The sequence below is a fragment of the Microtus pennsylvanicus genome, chromosome 14, assembly GCF_037038515.1.
Source record: "Microtus pennsylvanicus isolate mMicPen1 chromosome 14, mMicPen1.hap1, whole genome shotgun sequence".
Taxonomy (NCBI): Eukaryota; Metazoa; Chordata; class Mammalia; order Rodentia; family Cricetidae; genus Microtus; species Microtus pennsylvanicus.
The window spans coordinates 690,250-704,136 of record NC_134592.1 but is presented as its reverse complement, the minus strand read 5'-3'; the positions used below and the strand labels follow the sequence as shown (position 1 = coordinate 704,136).

Here is a 13,887-nt window from a genome sequence, read left to right as displayed (position 1 = left end):
AAGCATTTTTAGAACAGTATATGCTTTAAAAATAAAATGCTTTTGTGATTTTTGTTTCTTTGCCTGTTTCTGCTCTGTGGCAGATAGTTGAGATTGCTTTTGGTTTATATTTTGTTTAGAATAAGTGTAGATGGTCTAGAGTCTGGTATTTGGAAACTTGTCTTTTCCATTTGCACTTTGATACCATGTTTATTTATTTTCTTCGATTTTTTCATATGCTTTTTTGAGACAGAAAAAGTATCACTCACCCTAACTACCTTTTAGAATTTTTGTTGGGAATCAAATAACATACCAGAGTAAAAGTATTCCATAGTCTGTAATATTAGGCAACCATATACTGAAATTATTTTGCTACAGTTTAAGTTAACAAAAATTTACTTTTTGAAGTCTTTCCCCTTGTTATTATGGTTACTCAAAATTGAAGACAGTGGCAAAGTAACTTTTATAGATTTCTCTAAAAGGTGTATGCTGAGTGGCTCAGTTGGTGAAGTGTTTGCTGCTCAAGCATGAGCACCCAGCTTTAGATCTCCAACACACATGTAAAAAATGAGCATTGCTGGCTTCACAGGCAGAGACTAGAGGGTCTCTCTTGGGGGTTCCCTGGCCGAGGACACTAGTGCACCGGGGTCAGTGAGAGACCCTGTGTCAAAACAATAAAGTTTGGAGTAATAGAAAAAATGGATGAGCATACATATCAACATGCACATACACACACACACATACACATACATACACACGCACATACAAACGCATGCACACAAATATAACACACACAGGAAAAAGATACTAAAGAGCTAGTAAAGAGAGAAAAGCAGAAATTCTGTTACTGGTTACTCCTGGGAATGTGGGATACAGCTTAGCTGGTAGAGTGCTCGATTGCATACTATACAAAGATCCCTCAATGCCATATGCACTTGGAGTGTTGTTGCACACCTGTAGTCCCAGCTTTAGGAAGATGGAAATAAAAGGAAGAGGACCTTAATATTTTTCTCAGTGACATGGAGAGCTTGCGTAAGCCTGATGTCTATGATACTTTGTCTCAAAGTAACGAAATTATTGAATATATATGATAATTTTGAGGGTGGAGCTATGAACTCAGTATTTTACATGGTGCTGCCAATGTAGTCAAGACAGAATTTATTTTTTTATTATGTTACTTTTAGATCTTCTCTTTTGAAAAGAGTGAAAGTAGTTCACAATATTTCATTTTGAATATGAACAAAGCTAGCTCCAAAGTCCTTGTGCTTAGTACCATCAGTCTGCTCTTCTTGTGGGAAGGTGCTTAGTTGTCTGTCTTACAAAAGAGAAATCCCATTTATCATGACTGCATCTCACCATCCAGCTGGTTCTTTGCCAGCTCTCCACCACTTAATGGAAATAGGCAAATAGTTTATGCACTGAACATAATGATTCATGTGTTGCAGCTGTGGCCCACACTCGTTAATAACTGAATTTCTTCGGTGCCACACAGTTTTCTCTTTCTCAGCTTATCTTTTGAGAAAATGTCAACTCTTCAGTTTTATGGATGAGTATGTGAAAGTTAGTGAATTTTAGTCTTTAAGAAGCCATTATTCATAATAGATGGAGTTGTTAGGAAAAGAATACTGCTCTAAATATCTTACTGAGATTTACATTTAGAAAATTATAATTTTCAAAGTTTTCAGAGAAATTATTCGTGCTTTCATTTTGGGGCGAAGTTTGGAATTACAATTTCTTAATTTCCTTCCATTATAATTTATTAATTATGGCCTGAATATTCCAGAGTGGTCATGAATAATCTTCTGAGTAATTATTCTGAATACTGTTATTTTTTTTAACATTTGTCCAAATGTTTTTATGCCATTGAGTGTGTTGTAGAGGAAATTACAACTGGTTCAAATCAAGAAGCAAGGAAGCAAAACTACAGACTCTTATTGGTGTTTGTAATGCTCGGAATTAAAGTGACAAAGCCACATTGATTCATACTTTGGAGCTACATGTATCCTTGAACAAAAAGCAAATGCTTCCTATGTCTTTGGTGTTGACAGCATCAGAACACTCTCAGACTTCATAGCAGAAAGAAATGTGCTTGAACACAGAAATGGAAGCAATAGAAACGTTGATTTCATCTCAAGGAAATAAAATATGTACTTGTGTAAATGACTTCAAAGGCCACATGCATAACTTTTGACAGATGATTCAACTTAAAAGAAAGTTTGTAAATGTCTTTCCATTGGTTCTGATGACTTCAGATGCAGCCGTTAGCCATGGTCTTTCCTGTTGAAACAAATGAATCTGACTAGCCTTTCAACATTCACTGTGTGGCAGTGCAAGGATACCGTCTACTGGCTGCAGTCAGACTTCTGTTTTGTTTTTATGTGTAATCACTATTAGCTTTGGTGGGGGATGCTGTGTTCTGAGTCTCTTAAACATAAATTTTATCTCTTTTTTTTCCCTGTGGCTTTCAGTGCTTCAGTGCCCAGAAATTGAGCTATAAAACAAAACATTTTCCAGATGTTCTTGTTAAGTGTCTAGGTGTGGTTTGAATTCCCCTAAGCTGATAGACTTCTGAAAGTTGCCTTGATCATGGTGTCTTGTCAGAGCAATTAAAGTTTGATAGTAATAGGAAGTGCACATGGAATCAGTATTGCTGTACTACATTTTATCAAGTGTGGTATGTTAGTTAGCTCTTTATCATTGAGACTCAATGCAGGGCCTGGGAAAGGACTCAAAGGGTCAGGGTACTTTTTGCTACAACTGAAGACCGGAGTTTGATTTCTATGACTCCCACCTTCTTCTTTTTTTCTCAAGTTGAGGTAGGGCTAAGCTCCTCCTCTTGTATTAAGGTTGGACAAGGCAACCCAGTATGGGGACTAGGTTCCCAAAAGCCAGCCAAAGTGTTAGGGCCCTGTTCTTAGTTAGGAGTTCCACAAATAGACCAAGCTACTCAACTGCCACATATATGTAGATGGTCTAGGTCAGTCCCATACAGGCTTCCTAGCTATTGGTTGAGACTCTGTGAGCTCCTATGAGCCCAGGTTAGTTGTATCTGTGGATTCTCTTGTGATGACCTTAACATCCCCTGCCCCCATATAATCCTCTCTCTTTTCAACAGGATTCCCGGAGGTTCGCCCAGTGCTTGGCTGTGGGTCTCTGCATCTGTTTCCATCAGTTACTGAATGAAGGTTCTCTCACTCAGGATGATTTTTTTTTTTTGGTTCCATCCAATTTCAAATTTCCTGATGTCATTGTTTTTAATAGCTGAATAACGTGCCATTGTGTTAATGTACCACATTTTCTTTTTATCCACTCTTTGGTTGAGGAGCACCTAGGTTGTTTCCAAGTTCTGGCCATTACAAATAATATTGCTTAAACATAATTGAGCAAGTGTCCTTGTGGTATGATTGAGCATACTTTAGGTATATGTCCAAGAGTGGTATTGTTGTAATAATTGGAGCGGCGGGGCTGCGTCCCCGGCACCCCCGCCACCCACATGGCTAGCTCTAGCTTATGCCCCGAAATAATTACACGGAAACTGTATACTTTTAAACACCGCTTGGCCCATTATATCTAGCCCTTTCTCAGCTAACTCTCGCACCTGGACTAGCCCATTTCTTATAATCTGTGTAGCCCACGAGCTAGCTTACCAGGAAAGATCTTAACCTGCGTCTGTCTGGAGTGGGAGAATCATGGTGACTCCTGACTCAGCTTCTTTCTCCCAGCATTCTGTTCTGTTTACTCCGCCTACCTAAGGGTTGGCCTATCAAATGGGTCTAGGCAGTTTCTTTATTAATAAGAAATCACTCCCACATCATGGTATTGCTAAGTCTTGATGTGGACTGATTCCCAATTTTCTGAGAAACCGCCATATTAAATTCCAAAGTTTGATGGTGGGAGTACCCCACCATCAGTGGAGAAGTGTTCTCCTTGCTCCACATTATTTCCAGCATAAGCTGCCATCAGTGTTTTTGATCTTAGCCATTGCGACTGGTATAAGATGGTATCTAAGAGTCATTTTGATTTGCATTTCCCTGATTGAGTAGTTGTTGAGCAGTTCCTTAAGTGTCCTTTAGCCATTTGAGATTCTTCTGTTGAGAATTCTCTGTTTAGATCTGTACCCCATTTTTAAATTGGATTTTTTTTATTGAGTTCTTTATATATTTTAGAGATTAGCCCTCTGTCAGATGTGGGGTTAGTGAAAATCTTTTCCCATTCTATAGGTTGTCATTTTGTCCTATTGAAAATGTTCTTTGCCTTACAGAAGCTTCTCAATTTCATTAAGTCCCATTTATTAATTGTTGATCTCAGTGTCTTTGCTACTGTCATTCTAAGCAGGAGGTTATCTCCTGTGCCAAAGAATTCAAGGCTTTTTCGCCACTTACTTTTCTTTCAGGTTCAATGTAAGTTGATTTATTTTGAGGTCTTTGATCAATTTGGATTTGAGTTTTGTGCAGAATGATAGGTATGGATCTATTTGCATTCTTCTACTTGTCATTATCCAGCTATGCCAGCACCATTTGTTGAAGATGCTCTTTTTTTTTACATTGTATAATTTTGAGTTGTCAAAAATCAGGTGTTCATAGTTGTGTGGACTTACACCTGGGACCCCATGTTGAAGCAACAACTGCTATTTCCAGTTAACTTTTTCTCTGCCTTATGTTTGTTGCCTCGAGATGCGAACTCTCAGCGACTGCTCCAGTGCTGTGCCTTCCTGCTGCCATGCTCCCCACTCTGAGGGCCGTGGGCTTCTCTGAAACTATAAACCCTCAGTAAGTGCTTTCTTCCATGAGTTGCCTTGGTCATGGTAATTAAGACACACACCACAGACCTAGCCCTAACCCCAGTTCAACACATCTGTACATCATTGTATTAATACTTCGGTTTAATGCATGCCATTGATTAGCTCAATCTATCTTCCATTCTTGATCATGAGGTTGATACAAGAGGTAAGAAAATTATTTTATTAATCTATTACTTAATATTTGAAATACTGTATATATTTAAAATATTGCAAAACTGAATAAATGAGAAGAGGAAGGAGATTATGAAGATAGGAACATGGTAAAATATAGGGAGTATTAACTAAAGGCCTGGAAACCGCTTGTCATGTGATCTATGACTATGGACTCCCCCACCCCTATTCAAAACAACAACCAACGATTTCCCATGATCCTGTGAAGGGGAGACAACTCTTCTGTACCATGTGCTAAGTGGATGGATTTTTTTTATTATTATTTAAGACCTTTATTAACAGGTGCTTGTAGTTTGTTGACTTTTTTTGAAAAAATCAAGTTGTAAACTTTTTATTACAAATTAAAAATGAAGTGCTTAAAAATCTTAACTTGACCAGTTATGAAACAATTTAAAAACCATTAAAGGTGTATTGAGAAAAACCAGACCTTTTTTTTTAAAAAAAAAAAACACATTTGTCATTACCAAAAAGAGACATCTTTAGGTAAAAATAACAAAACCCCCATGCTGCATAGATAATGCATAGTTCTAGCGTACCTGGTCAACAGGCAAAAAGCAAGCACTTAAGGCCTTCAGCTCCAATCTTTGTTCATTTTTTATTGCTGGAATTTCATATCCGTTTCTTCTTGTTGGATGACCAAACCGGATGATGGTAGAGATGGTAAGCCGGCATTTACTCAGCCCCGTCCCGCTCTGCCTCGGGAGCGGACGAATTCTCAGCTAGTGGATCGGCTGCTTTTGTCTCTTTGCCCTCTTGTGGTTTAGGGTTCTCTGGGCGTCTGCATCAGTAATTGAAGTTGCAGCGATACCGACATTGAGGTGGCTGCTGACCTTGGGTCTCGTCTCCTTGATTTTCTTTGTCCTCTTCATTGTCGTCCCCTCTAGGCTGTCTTTGGCGAGGAGGGCCCCTGCGAAATTGTGGTCTGTAACCCCGATACACATTCTGTCTCACTGGTCTACCTTGCTCTCCTGCACCCTGGTTGTCAGCACCCTCCATCACTTCTACTTGCACAGGAGGGTTGGAATATTGTGGTCGATGCCCATAGGGTCTCCGCAAATAGTAAGGTGGGAAACTTCGCCTGCGATAGGGCTGGTGTTGTTGGGCTTGGCCTTCAGGAGCACTTTCTGGTTCTTTCCCCCACTCTCACTATTCTGGTAATTCACTGGTAATTATGTGGAGGACCCCTACCCTACGATGTGGGTAGCGTCTATAATGGTTACGGTCTGCTGCGTATTTACTGCCTTGAACTGGAACTCCACCAGGGCCTGTAACATTTGCTGCCTCCACACCCTTTTCTCCTTCAACAACGTCAAACTCCACAGTCTCTCCATCTCCTACACTGCGAAGGTACTTCCTGGGGTTATTCTTCTTTATGGCCGTCTGGTGTACAAATACGTCTTCCTTGGTTGTCATTCCTGTTGATGAAACCGTATCCGTTCCTTACCTTGAACCGTTTTACTGTTCCCAAAACCTTCTTGCGATGACCTTCTAGTCCCTGCCAGCGGACGCCACCGACGTGAGGCCACCCGGCCGCCACTCCCCGTGGAGCAGGGCTTGGTGTCCCAGGCGCTGAGGGCGGCGGCAGGAAGGGGGGAAGTGGCGGTGGGGGGGGGGGGAGGGCGGCGGCGGGGGAGGGGGGCGGCTTGTGGCTGCTGGGTCTCGGCCTCCCTGCTCAAGGTTGCGGTGGTGGTGACTGGGGCCTGCGGCGATGGCCAGGGTGTGATGGTTACTAGGCCAGCGTTGTCAATGGGGCTCTCAGGGCTCTCTGGGGTCCGCTGTCTGCTCCCGCTATGGATCAAACTCGAGTGGATGGATTATTGAAGTTGTTATTTAGCATTGGTTTTTATGTATGTAAGAGATAATGGTAAATACATTTCCTGAAGATTTAGCTTTGGAATTTTGAGAATGTCAATATTTTCTCACCTTATTGGTCAAGCATATTTTTTCAACAGTCTAGATAGGAAGGAAAGGAGAGAAGATTCCATTTTTAAGTGTTTGTTAACAAATTCATATTTCTTTGAAAGTGGGATAGGAGATGCTGTTCAATCTTTGCTAACATGTACTACACTCTAACTTATTCTTTCTCTTTTTAGATATAAGTATTTTCAGGTCTGAATTTTCTCATTTCTTAATTGAACCAGTTTTGATCATTCCATTTTTTTCACTTAGAATTTTATCACCATTTTCTGTCCCAGGATCCCATGAATATCAAGCTACTTTTTGACTACTAGTCCCCAAAGTAAGTGAGGTTATCAAATCATCAGTATCAGTATACCAGAGAGCCTTTAATAGAAATAGTATGTTAAATACTTCTTTGGCTGCTATTGTAAAATATGTAACAGAGAAGCATCTTAAAGGAGGAATATCCATTTTGGCTCATGGTTTCAGAGGACTTGATTCATAGCATTCATGATAGCGAATGTATGTGATGCCATTTCACATCTTGGTTAGACCAAGAAGCAAGGACCTGAGTCAGAAGCAGAAGTGGGTCCAAACATTAAAGGCCGACCTAGTAGGAAGTCCTTCTTTAAACTAAGCCCTGTGTTCCAAGCATTCCGTGACCTTCAAACATCCACTATTATTTGCAGATTAGGTATTCAAATGCATGAACCTTTGAAATGGGAGCATTTAAATTTCAAGAGATACTGCTCTGCTCCTGGCCTCCAGAGGCTCAGCCATCTCACAATTGAAAGTGTTTGCAGTCCAACTTCAAGATTCTTCCCAATCTTAACCGTTTCAACACCATTCAGAAGTCCAGAGTCTCTTCTAAGACCCTAGGCAAACTCTTTTTTTTTTTTTTCGAGACAGGGTTTCTCCGTGGCTTTGGAGCCTGTCCTGGAACTAGCTCTGTAGACCAGGCTGACAGTGAGCACCTGAGTAATGGAAAAGAAAGTTATTTCCTTCTACTATACATTGGAATAAGCACTTCCATTCCAAAAGGGAGGAATTCGAATATAGGAGGGAAACAATAGACATTTTGTCAGTCACTTTTTTCTGTTTCCTACAAAATGTCTGGCAGACTCTTTTGTGAAGAAGGACCCCTGAAGGATTGTTTTATCTTCATTAGGCAACATCAGCAGTCATTTTTCTGTGGGTCCTACATTTTCAGTTCATACGGCATAACACCAAGCAGTCCAGGCAAGTGAAGTTTTCTTCCCCACATGGCTAGACAACTCCATAAGGAGTTTCTTCAATGCTCATCATCTACTTGAAGTAGATTGGTGCTGCCAGGAGCAGTTCTATCTCACTGTCATGAAAAGTCTTATGTTTTTAAAACATTTTAAATGCCATATTCCATAGGTCTTTGAAAGGTTTGAAGATTATCTATCTAACTGAAGTATATCTCTATATATCTAGAAAACCTAACTAACATGACCACAAACTTGACTATTTTAGATGACTATTAACCTGTATTTATTAATTATACACTACATTTTAAAATGAGCTGTACAAACACAATTCCTTAATCAAGAGTGGACATATACATACAAAAATAAACCTTAAATTTGTATCAATAGTCCAAGATCCATACCAACACACAAATTATTCATATCTATATCATATACCCCTTTAAATATAAACAAACACTTATAAGCAATAATTTTTGGGAATTTGGGCATAGTTCTCTTCAAATTGCTTTCTGCTGTTTTTTTGGGTGAAGTAATATTTGGGGGGGTTATGGAGACCTTTTGGGGCATCTTGTTCCATCAATCCACATTAGTCTGGAAGGAATCCACGAGTTCTAGTCCTCTGTGGAAACAGAAGAATAATTTGTTTACCAAAGCAGCATATCCTTACACCCAAATTTTGAAGTCAAGATATCTATATCTATCTATCTATCTATCTATCTATCTATCTATCTATCTATCTATCTATCTATCTATCTATCATCTATCTGCCTATACAATGAAATGTCTCTCTGTACTTAGCTCATTCACAGTCAGAAAATGATGTGGGAGTCCCCTCTATATGTTGCATTGGAGAGACAGAGGCTCATACTTATAAAGAATTTCTTTTTGGTCAGATCCCTTACATGTCAACATTTCATTTAAAATTCACATATTGTGTTCACAACTAGTCTTTTAACTTTTCAAATAGTTTTAGAAATCACAAGTGAGACATAATAATTAGGCATTTTATAGGCTTTGCTTTTTTCTCCTAGGTATTGTTTGGAATAGGTGATATTAAGCAATGAAAATATTGAATGAAGCACAAGGTAAGATGCAATAAGTGCCTTCTTTAGGACATGTTTGAATAAATCCCTCCTTTAGTACAGAGACAGGCTTACGAATCACATATAGAATTAACTGTACACACAAGCGTGCATAGACAAGATGTCCCAGAATGGGTATAGAAATAGCTATTGGACTTGCATTGCTTAAGAACTTAATTGTCTTTTCTGTAGACTGTGCCTAAAAAATACTGAAACTTTCTTTCTAAAATCATTTGCATTTCACACCACAGATTAATTTTTCCTCATTTATACTTGAATCAGTAGCATTGGGCTGAAGGTTCCCCATATATATTTTTTCCTAAGAGTCTTTTCTTAGGGTATTTTAAGGTTTTTCTGTTAATCAGAACCATGATTTTAATAAAGTTGAGTGAAAATCTAATTATGCTTTCTAGTTCAAAGTTGATTATAATTTTTCAGTGTTTAGTTTTTAGTTTCAAATGTACTCTCTAAGAGTAAATATAAACCAAAAAGCTAGAAGAGAGATTTTGGAGGTACTTGCTTAGCCTATTGCCCTCAACTTGCAGAAACCTATTTACTAAATTGACTCTCTGGTTTGGATCTTGCAAAGTCACAGGGTAACAGTCTTGGTGATCAGTGCTTAGTTATCCTTACAGTGAATGTAAGGATAGGGCAGAACTTAGGTAGACAGGGAAGACAGAACTGAATGCTCGGAGAAGAAGGCAGAGTCAGAGAGACACCATGGATCCTCCAGATATAGATGCTGAGAATTTTACCCAGTAAGCCACTGCCGTGTGGTGATATATAGATTAATAGAAATGGGTTAAATTAATATAAGAGTTAACCAATAAGAAGCTAGAGCTAATGGGTCAATCAGTGTTTTAATTAATACAGTTTCTATGTGGTTATTTTGGGACTATACTTATTCTGCTATTCTTTATCTACTTGAAAACACTGAGCTCTCTCATTCTTCTATGCAAGAATAAAAAAGGAAAGCAGCAAACTCCCAACCTACTTTAGTATTTTTATGTAGAACTTATCTTCTTACTTCCAGTATTCTTTTTATGTCTCCCTGATTTACACTGCTAAAGAGACTCTGAAGAATGTGAAAGCTAAGGTGAACAGGTTTCTTTATTTTTTTTTTTTTTTTAGAAAACTTCTATTGAGCATTCATTGCATTCTGAGTCTGTGTTCTGCAATAAAGAGTCAGCATTGAGTGGGAGAAAGTGTTCGCTCTAAAGGAGATTACTGACGTGGCTGGGATGCAATATTGAAAGCAAACAATACCCAGAGGAGCAAATATGAGACTGCATAGACTGGAAGCCTCTCTGCTCACCCCTGGGAATGAGTCTGTCTCTGTTTCGTTTTACTACTGTGAAGAAATATCCTATTTAAAGTGAGTTAGGAAAGAGGCCATTTATTTTAGCTCAGTTCCAGGCTACAGACCATCAAGATGGGGGTGGGGGAAGTCACAGTGTAGAACACTGCTTGTTTGTTATGGCTGCCCAGCTAGCTTAGTTCCAAAATAACCACACAGAAATTGTATTCATTAAAACACTGCTTGGCCCATTAGCTCTAACTTCTTATTGGCTAACTCTTACATATTAATTTAATCCATCTCCATTAATATGTGTATCGCCACTCAGTGGCTTAACCAGCAAAGTTTCTAACTGGTGTCTGTCTCAGGCAGAGGATCCATGGTATCTCCCTCCATTCCACCTTTCTTTCGCCCAGCATTAAGTTCTGTCTTCCCTGCTTACCTAAGCTCTTCCCTATCAACAGGCCAAAACAGTTTCTTTATTCATTAATGGAAATCACCACACAAGTGGGGACTCCCTCATCATTGCAGCAGCAGGAGTTTGAAACAGCTGGTTACACTGCATCATCTATCACCAGAAAGCAGAGAAGAGCAAATTAATATATGTGTGCTTGTACTCAGTTCACTTTTCCATGTGTACACACTTTTCAACTCACTGCCTAGACAATGGTGGCATCCATGGTCTCCTCACCTTTGTTTTCCTCATGAAGACAATCCTCCAAAGGCCTGTCCTCGACAACTGGATCTATACAGTTCTCTAGCTATGCTTTTCTCAGATGATTCTAGATTATGTCAAGCCAACATCTAAAATTATTCATCACCAGACCCTTTCAGATAATGAAGCCACACATGGAGAAGGGCTACATGTCTGCAGATGGCCACTGTCATATCACACACAAAGTGGGTTCATTGTTTTTCAGGAAATGCCTTATCTGGAAGCATCCTTGGGACTTTTCAACTAACTACCTCATCCAGACACACAGAAAGTAGTCTCTTAGTTTGGTTTTGTGATGTCAGGTGTCTTTGGTACAACACTTGCTACCCTCCCTATTGTTGGGAATTTTTCCTAACATAAGATCTCTTCCAACACCAAAAATCCTAATCAAGCCAAATATAAACGAGCCAAATTAAAGGATATCCAGATTTAAATGGGATTCCTGTGCTCTTGGGTGGCCCCTAGAAGAACCAGGAAGCTGTGAACATGATTACCAGGGGGAAAGAGGAGAGACCACAAAAGGACTTTCTGGGGAGCAGTTTAAATAGACTGGGGGAATGGTTAAGGTTTTGGTGGGCTACCTTGCCCCTCCTCAGGGGAGGGGCCAAATTTTGGCAGGCACAGGGGCAGATCCTCCAAAAATGAAGACCAGAGACCCGGACTTACATTCCAGACTGTTTTTATAAGTGGTAACAGGAAGCTGAGATATATTTTGACTAATATTTAGGCTCTCTTAGGAAAAAAGGGCCTTGACTCAAATCTGGCTATTTCCTGCAGGCATGGGGTGACGTGGGGAAGGGAAAAGCTGGGTATTGGTGGGTCCATGCTCAGTGAAAGGTGTGGCTGGAAAAGCATCCTGTGTACTGTCGTCCCGGAGACACCAGGCATCTGTTCCTTGGGGGAGGTGAGAAGGCAGGTGTCATGTGAAATCCTGTCAATTGAGGTTTGAGAGACCTAGGAGTTAGCTAAGAACATCTTGGCCCAGTAAAGGTGCTGGGCAAGCAGGTATCAGAAATAATGAAAGAAAAATTGTCCTGCAAGAATGTCAGGAAGTGGCAAAGTTTTAAGTGGGGAGGAACAGGTCCTGTCTACCCCCATAATGAAATTGGTGAGGGGAACATAAGGCCTGAGTGAGATGTTAGAGCAGAATAGGTAGCTCCCATTTCCAAAAGAAAATTCATGGACTTACCAGATACCCGAAGCTTTACCTTAGGCTCAGATAGGGTTAGGGGATATACCAAGTCTGGGCAGCGTCAATCCTCTTCAAGGTTGAGGAGTTTGAAGGTTGGCCCAGTTTCACTTGTCGATGTTGGTGGAGCTGTACCTCCATGGCGTGGCATAGAGGACAAGCCCACATGGGTGCATTGTGATTAACAGCTTGTCTGTGAGGTAGGACTTAGGCTGGGCTCTATCAGGGTAGAGCCTTGTGGTTGGCTTCCCTTGTCCCCTTCCCATGGAGTTAGGGCAGCTGCTACGTCCTGAGCCTGCAGATTAACTGCTTGTTGTAGCCTTGTCTGCCGGGAAGACTCAGCTGTTTCTTCTAGGGCATTAAAACTTTATTTTTACCAATTTCTGTATAGGAGTTTGGAGACCCTCCTCAGCCTTTATTAACTTCTTTAAATATCTGGTGCTTACTGAGAAGTAAAATGGGTAGCCAAGACCTTGGCTCCCACTGGGGAGGCCGGATCTAGCCTGGTATATTGGGCCATGATCTCTTGTAAACAATTTAAACAAAATGGATGGATTTTTACTTTTTTTCTGAGACCATTTCTATACCCTGAAGGAGGCAACAAGCCATAATGTTTTATCTCTGTAATGAAACTCTTTACTATAAGCAGAAGGATTAGTACAAAAGGAACCTAGCCACTTTTCCATCTGAGAGAGATCTGGAAGAGAAAAGGAAACATGAACTTTCATAATGCCATCACCTTCTGCCACTTCCCCTAGAGCAGAGAAGGGTGGAGCTATGTAGGCTCTGGTATGGGAGGAGACTGGGGAGGATTGGGAAGGGCTAGCCCAGTGTGTCAAAGGGTGGGGAGATGAGGTAGGTGGGGGAGGGGAGTAGGAAGGTGGGTTAGGTGGAAGTTGACCTTGAACTCCTGCTTGGCAAGAGAGAGGTAGCTGGGGTAGGAGAGGAATGTGGAGAATGTTGCTCCACTGGAGGAGGAGGGTAGTGTGGGTTTGAGGGAGTGGAGGAGGGGCCAGTGCCTCTGGCTGCATGGCCCAGATGGAAATGTCGGGGTCCCAATTCCCAGATGACCACTGGGAATTTGGAGGCATTGCGGCCCTAGTGACCAAGACGGTTACTGCAAGACACTGGCTACCGAGGGAAGGGCGAGAGCACAGAGCCCCAAAACTGTGGACATATATAAGCTCTGCCCATTTGTTCCTACGGTAACAAAAATTTTCTAGGTCCCAGAGGAGGGTAAGCTCAAAGCTTCCTTCTGATGGCCAGTGTGCCCCATTGTCAAGACAGTATTGAGGCCAAATCTTAGTGCATAGGGAAATTAGTCATTTGGGACAGATTGTATTGGACAGCCCCAATTTATAAAGATTTTGCATCTCAGGGGCGACAGCAGATCTGGCTTTGAACTGCAAGTTCCCAATTTAAAGTCTATGCCTGACTGCGTGGCCTAAGTCTATAGCTTTTAGGCTTAAATGGGGTCGTGAAAAATTGAGTGCTAGGTGTCCCTAAAGCAAACAAAATCCAT

The 13,887-nt window shown here is 40.7% G+C and overlaps 1 pseudogene; it reads right to left on the bottom strand.

Moving 5' to 3' along the window:
- Positions 1-5,505: 5,505 nt before the first annotated feature.
- LOC142835207 (Y-box-binding protein 1 pseudogene) lies at positions 5,506-12,506 on the bottom strand (annotated as a pseudogene).
- Positions 12,507-13,887: the final 1,381 nt, after the last annotated feature.